We start from the raw sequence: 20,903 nt of genomic DNA, 5'->3' as shown, positions 1-20,903 counted from the left end.
GCATCTCCCCCACGCAGATGAATCTTTTTATGGTCGCATAGTCGCCGCCGCCGCCGCCGCCCTTTCCGCCGTTCTGAGTTCCGATCAAGAGATCCCGTGGCAGCCCTGATCCAGGCAAGCACCACCGGCCCGCCTCCCCGGTCTCCCTCTTGCCACCACGGTTCCGGCCCGACGCTAGAAACTGCAAACCGTCCGCTGCGGCGCGCCGATCCCGCCGAAGTCTCCCCTGCCCCACCGCCCACTGCAGTGCCTTCATGCGTCGAGCAGCCGGAGATGCCCAACAACGCTGGCGATTAGTCCGTGGAGCCGATCCCGCCGAAGTCTCCACTGTAGAAGCCGCTGCTGCACCGCCACCTGCAACTGCAAGACAGCGCTGACACAGATCTGTGCCAATGTGAGCAGAGGTAGCCCAACATGTACGGCCATCTATTGGAATTCAGTACTAGTTTGGTAATGCAAACAAATAGTACATGGATAGCACATGGATTATAATTTCTGCCTAGTGTTCTTGCTCTGAACACACCAATCTAGGTAGCTATGCATTCATCTACGGAATTCAGCACTAGGTCGTTCGGTGATGCCAACAACATCGAAAATGAACAACAAGTTTTGAGTTGTGCGCGGGATGTAGCAGTACAGCTAGCTTTATGATTGACTGAAAAAAATCTTCATTTTTTTAAACACATGCATGTAACATGCCATCTGAATCATCATCAGTGTGAAAGTGGGTGACATTTTCTTGTAAAGTACAGTTAATTGGAGCGAGTCTGATGACATGGGGGCCTGAAGTGCCATGACCATCATAGCGGATACTAAAAAGTTAAAGGCGGAATGATGGATGATTACACCGACCAGTTCAAGATATGTTGCACATGCCTTGATTCTGAATGTTACCCCCTTCCAAAATCTTACTAAAAGGGAAACATCATTTCAGTCTATCTCTTCTCTCCCCTCTTTGGAAATTTAGGTGTAAAGAGTCTTGTCTGCTGTGTGAAGGAGTATGCAACTTCAGAATTCTTGTTCAATTCAATGTATAAATCTGTTTCCTGATATGGACACCCACGACAGAAGCTGTGTGAAGCGTCACCTTTTGCTGCAAGTGAGTGGCTAGCCGCGAGACGCGACACCACAGGCAAACAGGGGCGGCGATGCGGTCAGTGCAGTACACAAAGAGTAGTAGAGAACCAATAGGTCATGTTTGACTAATCGAACGGCTGGGAGGGATGGATCCTACCGCTAAGAAGGCGGATAATTTTGTCAACTTTTCAACAGGCTGGGAGGGGTCGATCCTATCGTTAAGAAGGCGGATGGTTTTCTTAACTTTTAAACCGGTTGATGCGTAGCACTGGCCTTTTACTATAGCTTATACAATAGGGTGTCTTTCTAGCTGTCTGTAATATTTGAAAATAAAAAACTCCACAATCTCAGTTACCAATAATTCCAAATGGAGAACTATCATGCAAGTAATTTGCACAGTCATGCCACCATGCGCAGTGCCGGCTTCGTTTCACGCAGCTTCCACAAAGACAATTTATAAAATCAATCAAGAGAGGAAAATCTGGAGAGAAACGGAGCAGAGAATGGATCGATCCAATTCATAATAGTCACATGCATCGCGAACTTAGCTACCATACTTGGTGATATTAGTAGAATTATAGGACTCATGGTGGTAGTGGTGTGTGTGCGTGATCATAATCGTCGGAGCCGACTAGGATCGATCTTAGTCGTGCGGACCCACTATGATGATAAGATGAACCATACTACTAGTACATGTGTCACCTGACCCAAACTGATAATTAGGGTCTAGACAAGCCGTAGCGCTTGTTCATTGTCAAGACTATTTGCACCCTGCTCAATTTAACTCAATACCTGTAGAGGATGCACAGAACTACCAACTTTATTCGTTCGGACTCACCACTATAACTTTTTTCACGTGTTGGCATCACCGACGACACCGCGCGTGCCAGTTTTCATAAATTTTTTTGGCGCTCGATACATTTGCTAGGAATTTCCCTGTGAAAAACCCTAAAACACCGGCCGGACGTGACGCAGCGTTCGTTCAGTGTCTGATTTTGTTCCAGCCTTGCATGGGGGCCTAAGTTGATCTTGCCCACATGCGTGCACTGTTTCATGCATTTCCATGCATGCGGTCACGTAGACCATGTGCAACCAGCACCGTTTCGGTCTGCCCAAGGGGATTCCGAAGTAGTTTATTTTTCTGACTCCGCCAACTGCCCTAGAACTTTTTTCACGCATTGGCATCACCGATGACACCACGCGTGCCAGTTTTCATATTTTTCCGACGCTCGATGCATTTGCTAGGAATTTCCCGGTGAAAAACCCTAAAACACCGGCCAGGCGTGACACAACGTTCGTTCGGTGTCAGATTTCCTTCCAGCCTTGTGTGGGGGCCTACGTTGGCCGTGCCCATATGTGTGCACGGTTTCGTGCAGTTGCATGCATGCGGTCACGTAGACCATGTGCAACCAGCACCGTTTCGGTCCGGCCGAGGGCGGTTCCGAAGTAGTTTATTTTTTCGACTCCGCCAACTGCCCCATAACTTTTTCCACGCGTTGGCATCACCGACGACACCGTGCAAGCCAGTTTTCATATTTTTTCCGACGCTTGATGCATTTGCTAGGAATTTCCCGATGAAAAACCCTAAAACACCGGCCGGACGTGATGCAACGTTCGTTCGGTGTCCGATTTCGTTCCAGCCTTGCGTGGGGGCCTACGTTGGCCGTGCCCACATGCGGTCACGGTTTCTTGCAGTTGCATGCATGCGGTCACGTAGACCATGTGCAGCCAGCATCGTTTCGGTCTGCCCGAGGGGGGTTCCAAAGTAGTTTATTTTTTCGAGTCCGCCAACTGCCCCAGAACTTTTTCCACGCGTTTGGTCGTGATTTGGTCATGCAGACATGCTGTCAAATTTTTGTTTCATTTCGTGCATGCACTCAACAACACTGTGTGCAACCAGCAATGTTCGAGTCTACCCGGAGGCCACCTCCGAAGGACGTTCTTGGACCGAAAAGACACGGCGGCCGATGCGACGGCACGACAGCCGAGGCGGTGCTGACGGCTAGGCCGCACGGACGGCAATGCGGCACGGATAGCGACGCGGAAATAACCGCTCGACCGCACGGATAGCGAGGCGACGCGGAACTAACCGCTTGGCCGCGCGGATGGCGAGGCGGTGCGGAGGCTCAGGTGTTGTGTTCCCATCGATATCTACCCTAGGGAACCCTGGTAATTCAGAGAAGGAATGGGAGTTAACGTCTAAAAGCCTATTGTTACTGATTTTGTGGCCCATCTCCAAGAGCAAAAGGAAAAAAAACTAGAAACAAACTAGCCAAATGCATGCGGTGGTTACTGATTTTGTGGCCCACCTCCAAGAACAAAAAAAAACTAGGAACGAACTAGCTAAATGCATGTGCGGTGGCATACTTTATCTTCTAAACAAACCGGTCAACGCCAAGATTGCATGCGAAATGACGGATCTGCCCTTCTGGAGAATAACTAGCCCCACCTTAATTTTGTAATGATCCCACCGTTATTTGTACTTTCATGTAATTTTATTCTCGTAACTCCTTGTAACTCCTATTTCTTCACCGTTTGATCGAAATGGATGAACGGTCCCTAAAATAGCCAATCATCATAACAGTTGTACAGAGAGTAAGGGCTAGTTTGGTTGACGTCTTCACGTTTGTGCCTGGGATAAAATGGTGCCTGCACTGAACAAATGAAGAGGGCTTTATACCTGGCCAGGCATGCATGTGACCGAAGCATTTTGTTCGTGGCCCGGCTTGGACGGCATCATGGCCTCCACACAGTGGCGAAGGCAGGAATATTTTTTAGATGTGGCAGAGTTTATGAAGGAGAAAACCATGTATAGTATACTTTTTAAAGAATTTACTACAATACTTTGATGTATATTACTTCACGTAATCCATTACCATTAATTGTGTTGAGTTTTATTCATATATATATATATATATGCATATGCCAATACTTTATTAGTAAACCCATGCTGTTGTTTGTACCCTCCAGGCGTCCCATTTCAAATCCCTCGACCACATGTCGGGCTTGTTGAGCAAGGCTAACCACAGGCATCTTCAGGCTATCAACCGAACATTCTCCCGGCAACCTTCAGGGATGCACCAGGCGAGGAAATAAATAGACAGGAAGTGATCCAAACACAACCTAAACCCTCAACTCGATCGCTAACTCACTAGTGACCAGTGGCAATCACTACCAGAATAACCTACTATGCCTACGGCTTTTTTATGCCGACGACTTTTTGTCGGGACCGTCGGCATAGTTAAAGCTATGCCAACGGCTTGCTAAAAGCCCTCGACACAGAAAAGCTGACGTAATCTACGCCGACGGGGCCGTCGGCATACACCTATGCCGACGGCCTGTGGTCATAGGCATAGTGGAAAAATTCTAGTAGTGAATGGCCTCCGCCTCCAGCCTTCACCTCTATTCCGTGCATCTCCGTCCGACGAACTGACTGCGCCGCCCCATGTGCCCTCTTTCAATAGAACTGACTCCCTATTCCGTCCCTCTCGGAGCATCCATGGCGACACATCGGGCGTCATCAAGCTCCCCTCTGCCTCAAACCTTCTATGACCTACGGTCCGGTGACGCCGATGGCTAGGAGGTCACCCTCCTTTCACCAAGGTTATTACCTCCTCCTCCGGCTCTTCTATCTAATGTTTTCTTCTCCATGCATATGGTGATGCCTTCCCTGCTACACACTGATGAGTACCTGTACAGATCAAAGAACATCCTCTTGCAGCTAAGATTTGTATCACAAGTCAGCAAGTGCACACCTTACATCCAGCGTTTGCAGCACCTCTAACCATCATGATCTCACAATTGAGAACAATCACCTTTGTCTTGTGATGTTGTATACAATATGCTAATCTATGCACAATGTTCTTTGTCATTGATTAACTTTTGTAGTGCTATTTTTGGAACCAGGCCTAGCTACCAAATTAATAAGTTGAATGTTTGAACAATGTCTTTATGGACGTGTAGCAGTAGCTTTCCTTTATAAATTGTTAGCACAACATTTAATTTCGCCTGAACTCAGAAATATTGCAAGCTGGATATAACCGAACAAGATCAAGTTTTATTATGCAGCTCAACTCTAAAGATGGTTACCTCAGTGCGAGCACCCCTTCAAACTTAGCACTATTCTTGATTATACTCTTGTTCCCACCAGATGCACGAACATGAGAACAATACATAGTACTACATGTATATGACATAAATAGGCCTTGAATGATCAACAAAACGCATGATATAAATTTCATATGTCGGCAAACTTGGCCTAGAAAATCACACATGGAAGGGACTACTCGGCTTGTACGGGAAGGTGTCGCTGAAGATCGATAACCAAGCTGCAATCTCGTTGTGTAAAAATCCGGTTCATCACGAAAGGAGCAAGCACATAGATACCCGGTTTCACCATATCCGGGAGTGCATTGAAGAAGGGTTGATCGAGGTTCAACATGTGAACACGAAAGACCGACTTGCCGATATTTTCACCAAGTCCCTCGATCGAAGAAAGTTCATCGAGATGAGGAAGAAAATCGAAGTGCAAGAAGTGAAGTCAAGCAACAAGATTAAGGAGGTGAATGTAGAAGTTAATCATGTTGTTCTGTAGGATTAGGAAAGAAAGTCAAACCGAGTTCTAGTAGAATTAGGATACCTAGTTCTAGGCTATTTCCATAGTACCTTGTGGACGTGTATAAAAGGCACTCTAGGATATTGATTGTACCACCAAAAAAACGAAAAGCAATACAAAGCACAGGACCGACACGACCCTGTTTGCCATCACATCGAGCGTCTTGCAAGTTTTTGTGTGTTTAGTTTCCGCCGGGATCGATTAAAGCATCACGTGCAACGAGCTAGCTCTAGCTCAGCGAAGATCCATCCACCAGCCTATGTGCTTGCTTGCTTGTAAATAAGTATGCATTCATTCGTGGCTGTATATAAGTATGCAGCTGGTCCTATAGATTGTATCATGAGGAGGAGAAAACGAGAAAATAAAAAAGAGAGGAAGTATTAGAGCATGACAAGGGCCCTGGGTTATATCTTACTAGCAAAATGGTCCGTGCGTTGCCACGGAAGAAAAAAAAACATAATCTCCAATGATGGTGACCACATTATGTTCACATATCATCGCTTAATTTAGAAATTTTGTGCACAAATGTAAGAAAATGTTTCTTCTTTTAAATTTATTCACAAGTTGAAGCAATCTTTACATTTTCAAAAAAAATATATCATGGTTGTCAAAAATCTTGGTAACTCAAAGATTTATTCTGAATTTCAAGATTTTTTTCTTAGAAAACATACGATAATAATCCGATCATCCAACAGTTAATTTTTCAAAATTCACACATGTATATTGTCACAAAGACTTAGAAGCATTAATGTTTAACTACGTACATTAGATCTTTCGTGAACAATTTTACAAATATGGGAACAATTTTAAAATTGAGAACATTTTTTACAATTTACAAACATTTAGTAAAAATCGTGAATATTTTTTATATTTTGAACGGGTTTAAATATTTTCTTTCGAATTGGCGACCAATTCAAGAAAAGACGAACATAATTTTTTATGTTGGAGGATTTTATTTTAAATTCACAAACATTTTTTGAAACGCATGAAGTTTTTCTGAATAAACAAACATTTTTATAAATCAGTAATATATTTATTAAATTCATGGACATTGTTTTGGAATTTGCAAAAAAAACCGACGCTTTTTTTTAACCCTATTTTTAATTCAAAATAAAAATTCGTCAGCATTTTAATTCAAAATTCCTATTTTTTAATGTGCAATTTTTTTTGTAATTCTAAATTATTTAAATTATAAATAAACAAAAATGGAACGGAAAATTTTAAATAAAAAAAGAAACTATCAAAACAGGCATTAGCTATTTTTAAAATTTTAGGAAATTTTTTAAATGCATTAACATATTTTGAATTAGAAATCATTTTGTTAAATGCCTTTAATAATTTTTAATACATGGAAATGTATTTGAGATCATGGACTTTTCTTATTGTACAAAGAGTGTTCTAAAATTGCAAACATTTTATTGTATATGCGAGCATTTTTCACAAAACTCCGAGCAGTTTTTGAAGTCACAAACATTTTAATTTTTTAAATATGTTGATTTATAATTTTTAGTTTATTAAAATATTAAAGATTATTTGAAGTTCTAAATTATTTAAAATAAAAAAATAAAACGGAACTGAAAATAAATAAATAAAGGGAACTAAAAGCAGGCGCCTGTGCATGGGCCGGTCCATATGGCGTGCTGGAAATTCTCCCAGCATGCAGAGCGTAATATAGGAGATTTTTACATGGGCCGGCCCAGTCCAAGATTTTTCGTTTTGTGAAACGTTTTTAGTTACTTACTGGTGGCATGGTGGGTAATTTATGCAAACTTTAGGGGTAATTTTCAAGACGGATGACAAAAACCTTATTTGCTTTATTATTAGGGAGAGATTGTGTGCGCGTGTTCATTCAGGTTTGATGTAGTCGATCCGTGGGACCAAAGCTAACAATCTCATCCTACGATGACAGCAAATTAAAGCACAGTAGTTGTCTCTAAACTATATCCAGTCTTAAAGCTCGTCATGCACGTTTCCTTAGAGGTTGAGATCCTCCTTGCTTCCTGACTCTCACATACCCCCTCGCGTCGCTCCCGCGAGCGACCGAGGAGGCGAATCCTAGCCGCGGGGGCTAGTCTCCTGCCTCTAGCTTCTTCCCTCGCCGCCTCCGGTGTGCGCCGCCGATCCAGTCGGTGTAGGCGGCGGCGGGGATTTCCCTTCTCCTCGTTCAATGTCGTGCGGCGTGGGACGACGGCTTAGGCGACGGCGTCATGCGGATCCAAGGCATGGCGGTGCAGTAGCTCCCGGCGGCAGTGCATGGCGGCGCGGGTGGAGATTAGCTGGGCGCGGCGTGCCGGTCGGCTGGACGTGACTAGTAGATGAAGGTGGGGCTGGGCGTGGCTGGTGGCGGTGGCAGCGGCAACGTTCTGCCCGGATCCGTTCTTGGCTTTGGCGACAACGACGGCTAACCCGGATCCGACCATGGTGGTAGCGGCGTTCCCTCCGCCGGGGATGACGGGCCAGGTGGTGGGTCTTTGTGACGGCGCCATTGACGGTGGATTTTGGGATCCCGTGACCGGGCTCGTCGCAGGGCCCGGTACTGGCTGCGAGTCGGGGAGACATAGTTGCGTGTGAAAACCGAGCCGACGGCGGACGATGGCGGCATTCTGCACTGTTACCTTGATGAAGGCCTCGGATCTTGTAACTATTGTCGATCCAATCGTGCTGCTTCAGGGGAAACCCTAGGATCTGATTTTTCAGATTGGACGATGCCGGCATTGCGGTGTCGTTCCTTTCTAGGAAGCATCGTTTGAGGAGCAGTGCTGGAAGACACAGGCAGGAGGTGGAGCGTCTTTTTCCTCCACGGAGCTTCGGTGGTGATGTCAGGTCATGCCTGGCCGACAGGCGCTACGCTTTGTCATGCCTGTTCGGCAGGTGCTACGCACGATAGATCTTACAAAGTCTTTGCATCTGGATGGACGAGCGCAGGGAGGTGACGCTGTTGGGTGCCGTGGTGGCGTCGACGGATGACCGGACTGGCAAGGATGATGCGGATTTCTCTCTTGAAGATGGGTCAGCGGTTCGATAATGATGGCGGCTTCTAAAACGTGTGCATGCGGTGTACGCTTTAGGTTTTCTGCACCGGCTGTTAGTTTCTTTTTCTGCACCGGTTGTTAGTTTCGATACGTTATGTGGATGGATCGGCAACGACACCGGTTTTAGATATGAGGAGTGAGAGCACTCCACATTATCGCGTTTTGTAGGTTTGATTGGGGGTCTTCGGATGACTTGATGTATGTTTTTATCAGACCTTTGTTGAATAAGTAATAAAGATGGCTGTATGCATCGATTGATGCAGAGGCCAGGGGTCTTAACCTCCTTTTGTAAAAAAAAAGATCTCTCCACTTGTGTAACTTGGGATTCATGTTATCCAAGCTTGAGCCTATGTCTTCTAGGCTTATTTTAATCAGAGCTTAGAAACAAGAAAACAAATAACTCCAACGCACTGACTGTAAGTGCACTTGTACTCACACATGCCATGCTTGCTTGTTATGCACAATGAAGACAAGTTTCAACACCAGCTTCTGTGTCCTGTTCTGCAACTTGGAGCTCATCTTGTCGAAGCTTCAGATTTTCGTGCGGCTTATTTTCATCCGAGCTTATGAAGCAGGAAAACATCACACTGAAGATTCTCATGAAGAGGGCAGTTACCAATTATTATGCTGATCATTTGCATGTGCAGGATCGACCCTGCAAGCAGTTCGCACATTCAGCTAAGCAAAGAAAATGTAAAAAATAATTACGCCCTTGGGCTTGCGCTGTGAAGCAACCCTGTGGTGGAATTCAACAAGCAAAAATTTATTCCAGAAACGTACATGGTATTTGTATCTCTATTCATGCTCGCGCTTGCGCTGTGAAGCAACCATATATTTCCAGGATTTTGGCTCCCATAGTTTAGGCCCTGTACATAGAAACCAATGTCAAGATATCTTCATGGAAAGCTACTACACCCAATTAAAAACAATATAATTGTACAAATAGATGAACTGAAATGGACATAATGGGATAAATTGTGTACACAGTAAGTAGTACACAGAGAAAACATACTTTAATGGTGTATAAATTTTAGTACCAATCACAAAAAATATAAATGCAGTCAATGGTACTGTAAAATTATATGCACGTTTTTTGTGCAGATATACAATAACTACTTGAAACGTGACATAGCATATGACCAGTGCAAATGATGAATTTGGAGTGATCCAAGTTTTTTTTTTTTGGAAAAGGAGGTTCAAACCCCTGCCTCTGCATCAACCGATGCATACGGTCATCTTTATTAATTATTCAACACAGGTCTAACAAAAACATACATTAAACCATCCAAAGCCACCACTCACACCTACAAAACTCGATAATGTGGAGTGCTCTCACTCCCCATATATAAAATCGGTGCCGTCACTGATCCATCCACATAACGTATCGGAACCCCCAGCCAGTGCAACAGACCTAAAACGTAGACCACATGCGCATGTTTTAGACGCCGCCATCATAATCAGGCCGCTGACCCATCTTCAGGAGAGAGATTTGTATCATCCTTGTTAGTCCGTCCGTCCGTCGACGCCACGACGGCTCGTCAGTCCGGACGCGAAGATTTTGAAAGATCTATCGTGTGTAGCACTTGCCGACCAGGCATGACACAGCATAGCATCTGTCGGTCAAGCATGACTTGACATCTCCACCGAAAGCTCCGTGCAAGATGATCGACGCCACCACGGCGCCAAACAGCGCCACCGCCCTGCGCTCATTCGTCCACACACGAAGATTCCGAAAGAACTGTCATGCGTAACACCTACCAACCAGGCATGACTCAGCATAGCACCTGTCGATCAGGCATTACTTGACAGTCCACCAAATCTTCGGGCCAGACGAAGCCGCTCCGTCTCGTGCCTCTGTCATCCAGCGCTGCTCCACAAACGATGCTCCCAAGAGAGAAAGGGCACCGCAGTACCATCATCGTCCGATATGGAAATTCAGATCTTAGGGTTTCCTCCGAAGCAGTGCCCACCACCAGCAATCGTCCAGGACCCACATAGTGCCCACCACCACTCAGCGCTCAAGGCGACGCCTTCAGGAAGGTCACGATGTCAAGGCCGCCGCCGCCGCCCACCGGAGTTAGGGTTTTCACCCGAGAGGCAGTGAGGTAGGAAGTGGAGGAGCAGACGTAGACCGACGTCTCCAGGAAGAACAACGGCGCCCTTGAGTGTCGTCGTCGGCGCGGCCGGCCAGGGCCGACCAATGGGTTTCCCCTTATCTGAATCTCCTCCACCACCTTCATCCGCGGCCACGCCGGCAACGCCAGAAAACCGCAAGAGAGAAGCACACCGCTGGTATCTGGATCAATGAAGATCCAATCTGGACAGTGACGAGTACCACCACCCTGTGCTGGCCGACGGCGTCCGTGCACCGGATCCAGAAGGATCTGACAACTCGACGACGCACGCGACCACCATGTCTTGACCTTCTCGCAGCCGCCACACCGCGCCGCAAGTACGAACCCTAGCCTTCGACACGCTCCGCACGCCGCCGCTAGGATCCGCATGCAGCGCCGCCGCACCGCGCGCTAGTCCGGCGCCTCCTCACGAACGGCCGTCCCGGTCAGTCATGTCGCGTGAAGGGGAGAGGATCCCCACCGCCGCCCCTGCCGGCCAGGCTTCGCCCGGCGGTGCTGATGGCGGCAGCGAGGGTGAAGGAGGAGCGAGGGGGGACCGGCGGCGGCGGCTAGGGTTACCCCCTGGTCGCCCACGGGGGCGACGGGAGGGGGTTGGGGGCAACAGGAGGGGGCGACGGGAGGCGGCGGCTAGGGTTTCGGGAGGGGGTTGGGGGCAACGGGAGGGGGCGACTGGAGTCGTGTATCCTGGAACTCGGTCCTAATCCACCGTGATCCAAGTTTACTGGATCAAAGTTAATGGCTATCATCATAACCAAAGCAAAACATCTCCTGTCATTGCTAAGACACATGGTGAAAACTCTATTCACGTGCTACTTAAAGTTGTATTAAAGAAAATACAAGGAGAGTAGAATAAAAGTTCAAACTGCTGGCCACCGGGCGTACATTTGAACACAATATAAAAGGGGGGAAAAGATAAACTAAATGAAGAAAAAGGAAACTGAAAGGTACCTTCATCAGGATTGCTTGAACAAGCATGAGATATATCCTTGTGCTCAAGGCTATCGAGCTGCCGTTGGAGACACCGATGAACTGGCTTCATATTTATAGATGGGCAGTATTTAATTACGAGTTCCCGAAGGGTTGAGTAATTCCTGAGACTACCGGGTACAGATACCAGATGTTTGCACCTCTCAATATGAAGTCCTTCCAGTAATGGTAGGTCTCCCAAACAATCCAGTGACTCCAGCGCAGTGCAATCTTTAATATACAAATATATGAGTGTATCCAACTGCATTGGCATGAAACAAAGCTTCTTACAGCTCCATATTCGTAACTTCGAGAGACATGGCAGAGGATCAATTCTAGGTGGAGGTGACTGCTCTGGCATACTTGTGGATGCAAGGTCTCTGCATTGTTCCGATGATGATGCCATATTGAAGTGCTGTAGACCCTCCAACTCTCTATCATCCTGGCAGCCCACTATAAACTCTAGACTATCACAGTTTTCAATGGTAATACTCGTGAGAGATGGGGGAAGAACGAAAAGCTGTATCAAGCTTCCACAGTTTGATATACTTAGTTCTTCTAGATTTGGCAGGAGATGATCCCTTCCTCCCTTGATGGGGCCTATTAGGTTGCTGCAGTACTCAATGCAAAAAATCTTCAATGATACCAAGCTTTGGAACTCTTCTTCAGGCCAGTAGATGAGCATATCACAAGATCTGATCCGCAATTCCCAAAGCTGACTAAACCATTTCCAGGCCCCGACTGTTGGCTGTGATGGACTTGAGAGGAACAAAAAGTTGCAATCATCCAACCACAATTCCGAAAGAAATACTTCACGATCCTGCTTGAGCTTCAGTGTCATTGGTGCTTTTGTATCTCTGACAGTCAGGGACAAATGTGACAGGCAAGACATGTACACGGATCTTAATATTGATAAGGATAGTTGAGCTTTGTCCTCAGTTAGATTCATAACTTTAACATTTGGTGCTTCAGGCAGAGTAGTTAGCTTTGGGCAGTTCTCAATATGAACACTCTTAAGTACAGGAAATACTAATTCTTCTCCTTCTGTACTTGCCACCCATCCCTCAAAGCTTTCCAAATTTACTACTGTCAGGGATTTTAATGCTGGAAATGCGGCAGAGGAACTGTGACTGCATAGGCTTTGCAGTTTGTTCAAACTTTTCAAGAAAAGAAATTGAAGAGACTTAAATTGATCGAACCGCGGAAATTCTTCACACAATGTGCAACCATCCAGCCAGAGCTCGGTCAAATGCTGCAGAAAATGAAGACTTGTCACCCATGTCGGGAAGCCAATACCTTTATAGGACTGTATTCGTAGAAACTCAAGTGCATCATGAGGTTTAAGAGCATCAAGCAAATTTCTATGCTGGTCCACTTCCTCACTACTGTCATTGCTCCATTCAAGAGATAAATGTGTGATTTTCCCTTTATTTCCAAGGTTGCATGATTTAGCATCTTCTTCAGTTACATATTAAAGACGAGATAACACTAATTCCCCACCAAGATTTAAGTCTTGTAGTTCTCTAATAGTACTGCAACCAGGACTAGAACCCACCACAAAATATGTTAGAGTCTGTAGAGAATTGAGTTGCCTGAGGTCCGGAGGCATGCATTCTAATGATCTGCATCCATTAGTGTAGAGGTGACGGAGATTTTTCATATACTTCATATCCTTTGGAAGTCGACCAAGACTCGAGCAATAAGAAAGTTTAAGAGTCTCGAGACTATACAACATGCTTATTTCCCCAGGAAGTTCTTTGATCGTCATGTTGAGTGAGAGATCCAAATACCTCAGGTGTTGTAAGTGCCTCGGTCGGATTGGAAGTTTTTTCAATTCAGGGAGTTTCAGTGCTCGCAAATGATTGCATTTCAACAAGTGTGGTGCTGAGCCAGAGATGGGCCTATATGGATACAACAGTGTCTGGAGAAAGGGAGAGTGTTTCTTCAGATAATCATCCAGAAGAGTTCCTATATAGTAATACGATGAGAACAAGTAGCGAGCAGGACCAGCGGACAATAACTCCTTTTGATTAGGCCTATCAACTATTGTAAGACAATATTTTCCCATAACAGACAAGGCAATGTCATGCATAAGATCATGTATCTTGCATACTATTCTAGTGGGGGTACCTCGCCATCGAGGGGTTTCCATGACATCTTGAAAGAATGACCGCCAAGTTAGCTCGTCAAAAATATCTCTACCTACCTTCTCAAGATTGTCACCATATTTCAGTGGTACGAAATCATGTGCCATCCATAGCTGAATTAAAGTTTCCATATCAATCTCATAATCTTTGGGAAATACTGCACAAAAGGCAAAGCACTGTTTCAAGTGTAATGGCAAGTCATCATAGCTGAGCTTGAGTATAGGTAAAATTCCTGTGGCCTCATCGGTAGTGTTACTTCTGGTTAGTATGTCATTCCATTCTTTCATGCTATTCTTGTTACTCAACATAGATCCAAATGCTTTGGCAGCTAAAGGAGAGCCTCCACATCTGTCCAGAATCTTTTCAACCACGCCGCTTAGCTCAGCGACCCTTGGCTTATTCAAACGGAATGCTCTGTTCTCAAATATTTCCTTGAGAAATACTTTATGTAGCTTTTTGAGATCATGGCTATGATCAATACACATCTTCATAATTTGAGCCACTTGTGCTTTACGCGTGGTGGTCAGTATTGCACTCCCCTTCCCACCGCGCTTCAAGCAGGTTCTGAGTTTTTCCCACTTATCAACATCTTCATTCCACACATCATCCAACACAATAAGGTACCTCTTTCCACTTACTTCTTTCTGAAGGTTCTGCAATGCCTTTTCTCGATGGATCTCATTGGTCTGGCAGATGTTGTTTGCAATCTTCACAACATCAAAATCATCTGACACACAACACCACCTTTGGAGCTGGAAATACTCCTTGATTGCAGGATCATTGTAGACAAGCTGAGCAAAGGAGGTCTTGCCCAGCCCACCCATTCCAACAATGGGAAGGACGATGAGATCCCTGTCCCCAGCTTGGTCAACCAATATATCTACGATCTTCTTCTTCTCTTCATTTCTGGACCTGCTTACAATGTCCTTCTCGGAGTCAAGAATTATGGAATCTGTGTAGCGCCACTGCTTGGATGGCTGTGCTTGCTGATTCTGGTTGAATCCAAAGTCTTTCATCTCTTCTACAAGGACCTCAATTTTGTCCACAATCCTGCACAATTTCTTGCCCATCCTGTAACGAAATATGATGGGGTTGCGAGCAGGGAAGGGGCTTACGATGTCAAAGCCAAGCTTCTTGTAGTGTCCCTTCTTCTTGGCATCACGCCGGAGGGCCTCATACTTGAACTCGTCGAAGACATCGCTCGCCTCAAAGGCTGCCTTCTTGAGTGCTTCGAGCCAAGCACTCACTCCAGGTCGGGCAGCTCCTTTCTCCTCCGCATCTTGGATGATGTCCAAGATCGCCAGAAGCTTGCGCTTCAGGGTCTCACGCTGCTTCTCCATGCCGTCCATCACCTTGTACTGGTCCAACAGGTAGCTGGACGCCTTGTTCGTCAAGATGGATACCAGTGGCCTGACTACAAACTCCGCCATTGTTGCTCTCACAGCTCCCAGCTCACAAGGACACACACACACAGCCACAGGAAATACAAGTGCTACGCAGAGGAGAAATGATGTGGAGTTGTGCGGATTCAGATCAAAGGCAAGTGGACAAGAGCGCGTTCACCTTCCCCCCAACTCGATGCTGTTGGTCGGCCACTTCGGCATTCATGCATTATTCCTTCACCATGTGAGAAACTTTGTCGAGGCCACCATGTGAAAGCATGTGTGTGCTCATAGAAAAATGCACCCACTGACTCCACTTTAAGTTAAGTATTCTTAAGATACCATTACTATTTAGTCACTCTAGCAGCAGAATGGACTAAATACGAGTAGTGAAAAATAGTTGATTTGTGTGAGAGGTACTAACTGGCTACCAGTGTGCTGGATTTGTATCTCGTGAGCAGTACGATTAGTCTCGGAGAGATCTGTTAGCTATAATCTTGTCTTGGTCTAATTATGGCAGGTAATTAGATTAGCTAAAGTAGTAAAGTACTAGTATATCCGGCAAGCTTGCAAGTTATCTTGTTCGTGTAGGAATAGGACACCTTTGTGTGTCCCTGTTAGGATTATAGTAGTCTAAAATAACAGAGTCAGTTTATACCGAGAGAAAACAAGAAATGAAATAAAGAAAATTCAGGCATGACACGTGCCCTTGGCCACAAAGTTTGTGGGTGCAAGTGTGTTCTGATGTGATCGATCCGGTGGGCGGTATGCCAACAAGATCTCTAGCCAATGTGACTGTATGCGTGTGCTCATAGTAAAATGTGTCCACTTGAAGTTCAGAGCATCTCCAACCCACACATGGACAGCTTGCGGTACAATGCAGGAGGCCGATCCGGCGACATCGATGGCCACCCCGCAGCCACGTCGGGGGGCTACCTGCGGGGGAGGGAACCATTGCAGCGGCGGCCGGAGTAAGTAGGAGCGACGCGATGATGATTTGGTCTGGTGGGCGATGGATGAGAGATGGATGGAGACCGTACCCATATCAAGCGCGAACGTTCGTAGGCTGGATGTACGGCCCATCATTCAACAGTCGCCTGTCGATCAGATGGCCAAAGGACTGCTATTTTTATTTTACGGGTGCGTGGTAATGTTGCATGAGTGTATACCTCTTTTCGTCTTTCATTAAGCATTTCTTATTAGAATTTGTGAGTACCGCATGCTTAATTTCTCAGTAATTCTCTCATCGCAAAAAAATAAACAATTGTAGTAATTCTTTATGGTTGGAAAAGCTCACATCTCACCGCAAATATGTTTGCTTCAGGATCAACTCCTGGGTTTTTCATGGAGAATGGTCATAAGGAAATTCAATTTTCATCTTGTACTCTCGTAACTTTTTAGAATCATCTGCATTTCACATTTAACAATATAAAAATGTTGCTCCAAAAAGTCAATGATTGTGACTACAAAATTCTTGTAGTCTCAAGGTGTGTGGCTATTTGTTTAGAGACCTTTGCTCATCGGGTTTCATGGTCGCATGATATAACTTTGAATGACTCATTCAAAGGACAAGTACCTCATCCATTGAATTTCGTTCTCCTCAAGGTGCACTTGCTCGCTGTTCTCCCCTAACATCAAGGTTGACGTCAAAGTCAGATTTATTTGAGAATTGATGGCCCCAATACATGTCAAGATTTTGCGTGGATTCTGTTCAGATATTGGTTGAACACAAAGGTGAATTTTACTCCACAAGACCATCTCCCCCGACTGCTCCTGCCCGCTTGTGGTCATCACTGCAAGGACGCGCCTCACTTTTTCATCGTCTTCCACAAGGATGTACAGGTTGGACTGCTTGGTCTCGATGAACCTACCGCCATCGGCGAAATCACTCACACCACGACAGGCCTCGGCATCAACATCTGACAGACCGTCACCCTCGCTATCTTGTGGAAAACTTGGAACTCTCGCAATACCCATGTTTTCTGCAACCAGCATCACTCGGCCTCCGACACCCTCAAAAACATCATCTCCAACTATTCTCTATGGATCTTTCGATTTAGGAATCATCTTAGTAAAGAGGTTTCTATGTCTTGGCGCATATATCTCTCCTCTCACTATGTAAATTGGTGTGACTTATGTATAGGCTCCTTGAATAATGTGTTCAAGTTGGGACACCCCCCCCCCCTCCCGCCCTTGATTATTCAAAAAAATCGCATCAACAATAGTTCGGTATGTGTTTGTGTGGGCAAAATGGGAGGGCCTTATAAAGTTCTTTTGACCTTCAAGGTTGTTGTCGGAATCTGGTGGCCCGGTCTGTAAGGCGAACGATTGTCAAATACATGTTGATGATACATTCTTAAACTAAATCAAGGCGCCCCATCACTATTAGTCTATTGGCTATTAGATCTTTGAGGTATGATATTATAGATGAAGGAAGTGAAGCAAAATCTAATAAAGCACGGGACAAAGAAATTCAATCAAGTAGTAAAGGGTGAACTCTCAACAGCTAGAGGATGGACGTCATTATAGATGTTAGTTCCATTACACACATCGCTACAATTGAAGGAATCAATAAAAAGCGGTAGATGAAGTTTGGTGAAGCAATGAAGTCTTCACTTACTTCATATCTGTAAATATATAGCTTCCTCATGTAGAAAGAAGCAATTCTGGAAACTACAACATAGGTGTGTGATAAATCACCACGTACAATTTGATAGGTGTATCTCAGACGGACACGATAATTGACTCTGGCACGTGAATAAGGAAATCTTTTAGAAATGGGATGCATTTGTAATTTAGGTTCGGGTTCAATGGCAGTTGGGGTTCAATACCACGGTGGTAACATTTATTCAGAAACAAAGAGCATGCCAAGTTGATGCAATGGCACAAGGAAGACCGTAAGAAATATGGAAAGTTAAGAGCACCCGCTGATGGATCACAGTGGAGAAAACTCGAGAGAAGGTGGGGGGACTTTGCACGTGATGCAAGGAACGTATGATTTGGTTTAAGTGTAGATGACATTAATCCTTTTGGGAAGCAAAGCAGCAATCATAGCCCCTGGCCCGTGACTCTATGTATCTACAACCTTCCTCCTTGGTTGTGCATGAAGCGAAAGTTTATTATGATGCCAATGCTCATCCAAGGTCCTAAGCAATCCGACAACGACATCGATGTGTACCTAAGGTCATTAGTTGAAGAACTTTTACAACAGTGAAATGGAAAATGTGTACGTGTGTGAGATCAGCACAAACAATACGAATTTGACATACATGCGTTGCTGTTTGTAACCATAAATGATTGGCCTGCGCTTAGTAACCTTTTAGGACAGACAAACAAGGGATATCAGGCATGCGCACTGTTTAGATGACACCGAAAGTATATATTTTGATAAATGCAGGAAGCATGTGTACCTGGGACACAGTTTGAATCGGCTGACGTAGTAGATACCTTTAGATACGAGCACGGGAAGTCTCTCGTCAAACCTGATCAGCTCCCTGGTCTAACAAAGATGATGCAAAGATTGCATGAGTATTACTTAGAAAGTTGTAGGAACTCTGGAAAAGATAGTTTGATGGTGAGAATTAAAGAGGAGCACGACTTCATCGGAGTCGACCTGATGCCTGTTGAATATGTGGAATTATTTCAATTATTCAATCAAAAGGCCCACGACAAACAACTCCTAGCTTGATACTGTCTGTAAGTATTACTTGTGTAATTAAGTCTCTAGATCAGCTCGTTCATTGCATGTATATATAATTATCCTCACTATATTATGCAAATTGAACATCGTCTAATGCAAAGAAGGATAAATCTATGGCATTGGGTTCATTAGCCCAAATACTATGAATGAATGGTCAGTACAAAAAAGAATTAAAGATACCGAGGAAAACTTGCTAAAAGCATTCCTTCGACATCAAAACAAAAGGGAAACACTCTTTCCTTACAACATCAAGTGAGTGTTATTGACTTGTGCATATTCGGTTTCGCTTACTCGAGGTTAAGTACTGTAATTGATGAGTTATGTGTGCGCAGGTTCCACTTTATTCTGCTATGCACTAAGCTTGACGGGGGAGTAGTAACTGTCTTAGACTCGAGACATAAAGATCCCAAGGATTATGTGGACATGACTTCAATGCTCCAGAAGTAAGTTCAATCAATACCGGAACCATATCGGCAACTTTGTTTCATTTCCTGATATCAAGTAATCATTTTCTTTGCTTGACAGGTTTAGAAAGAGTTCACCGGAATGTTTCCGGGTCTGTAGAACGAGCTGCGTTTACCCGCCGCAAGGCAAGTAGTACTAGCTAGTTCCGTGCATCTCTCATTGATTTTAGTTTCAATACCATTATCATGCTTGATTATTAGTTTGATTGAAATCTATTCTCGTAAAGTGTTTGTGGCAGGCCTCCGAGAATAATTTATGTGGATACTACGTTTGCGAGTTTACTCGCAACTCGACCATTGAGCGGGGCATAACTCCAGAACGATTAGCAGTACGTAAACAATATTCACAAATTTATTTTATTACCATCATTTGTGTTAAGTTTCATTCATATATACGTATGTACCCCCAGATCTGGCAGATGCGGGATGAACTCTTACCACATGATCGTATACGAGCAATTCAAGAGGAATTGACGGGATTTTTTTTGACCACGTCATAAATGAATAGGGAGAATACCATACAAAAATTCAGTGGGAGTTTATATTGTATATGTGTATGAGGGTCGGATAGATATACGATAATTGGTTGTTCGACCAAGCACGGAGAAAGAGAGGTCACTTCTTACTATATATGTTCATGATCACGAGGTTGTGTACTTAATAGTTTCTTCATTTGCTTACTAGCTAGCGTCGAGTTTTTTCTGTATGTAGTAGTTACCATCGACCAAGCAAGGAGAAAGAGATGTCACTTCTCTATATATGTAGTAGCTAGCTAACACAATACGAAACACCTAAAACCCTCCAAAACCCCTAACCTTCCCTTAAAAAAAACCAGCGTCTGCGAGCTGCTGACGCGTGACCGTCTGTTGGTCCCGGTTGGTGTTACCAAGCAGGACTAAACGTCCTCCTGCCTGGGCGCCCCATGGTCACCATGTAAAGCTCCTTGGTTCTCGTTCATGAGCAACTAAAAGTAATGGGCATTAGTCCCGATCGTTTTGTCCCAGTTGCAGAACCAGGACTGATGTCCTGTCTTCTACTAGTGGCGGTAGCTGGTGGCTCACTCGCCCGCCTGTCCGACCGGCTATTGGCCTTCGTGGCGGCCATGCGAGCTGCGCGTGGCGTTGTGATGTTTTTTTCGCTCGCCCGTCTCCAAGTGGTTGGACACTGACGGAGAGGGAGAGTCAATCATTAATTTCCATGTGATTTTTTGCCAGATCAGCCTTGCAAGCAGCTCCACCAGTCAGGTTTCCTGTTAAAAACAGGGTCAGAGCGGAATTAGTTCTTTTTTGTGACTTCTAAACACAAAACTGGTACTATGCAAATAAAATGAAGAGTAGTATCAATTCGTTAACCTAGCCTCAATTGTGGTACTTGTATGACTTAAC

The 20,903-nt window shown here is 44.9% G+C and overlaps 1 pseudogene; it reads right to left on the bottom strand.

The window, feature by feature from the left end:
- Positions 1-8,995: 8,995 nt before the first annotated feature.
- Positions 8,996-15,534, bottom strand: LOC123448385 (annotated as a pseudogene).
- Positions 15,535-20,903: the final 5,369 nt, after the last annotated feature.

The sequence above is a fragment of the Hordeum vulgare genome, chromosome 1H, assembly GCF_904849725.1.
Source record: "Hordeum vulgare subsp. vulgare chromosome 1H, MorexV3_pseudomolecules_assembly, whole genome shotgun sequence".
Classification (NCBI taxonomy): Eukaryota; Viridiplantae; Streptophyta; class Magnoliopsida; order Poales; family Poaceae; genus Hordeum; species Hordeum vulgare.
This window is presented reverse-complemented; position numbering and strand designations above follow the sequence as displayed.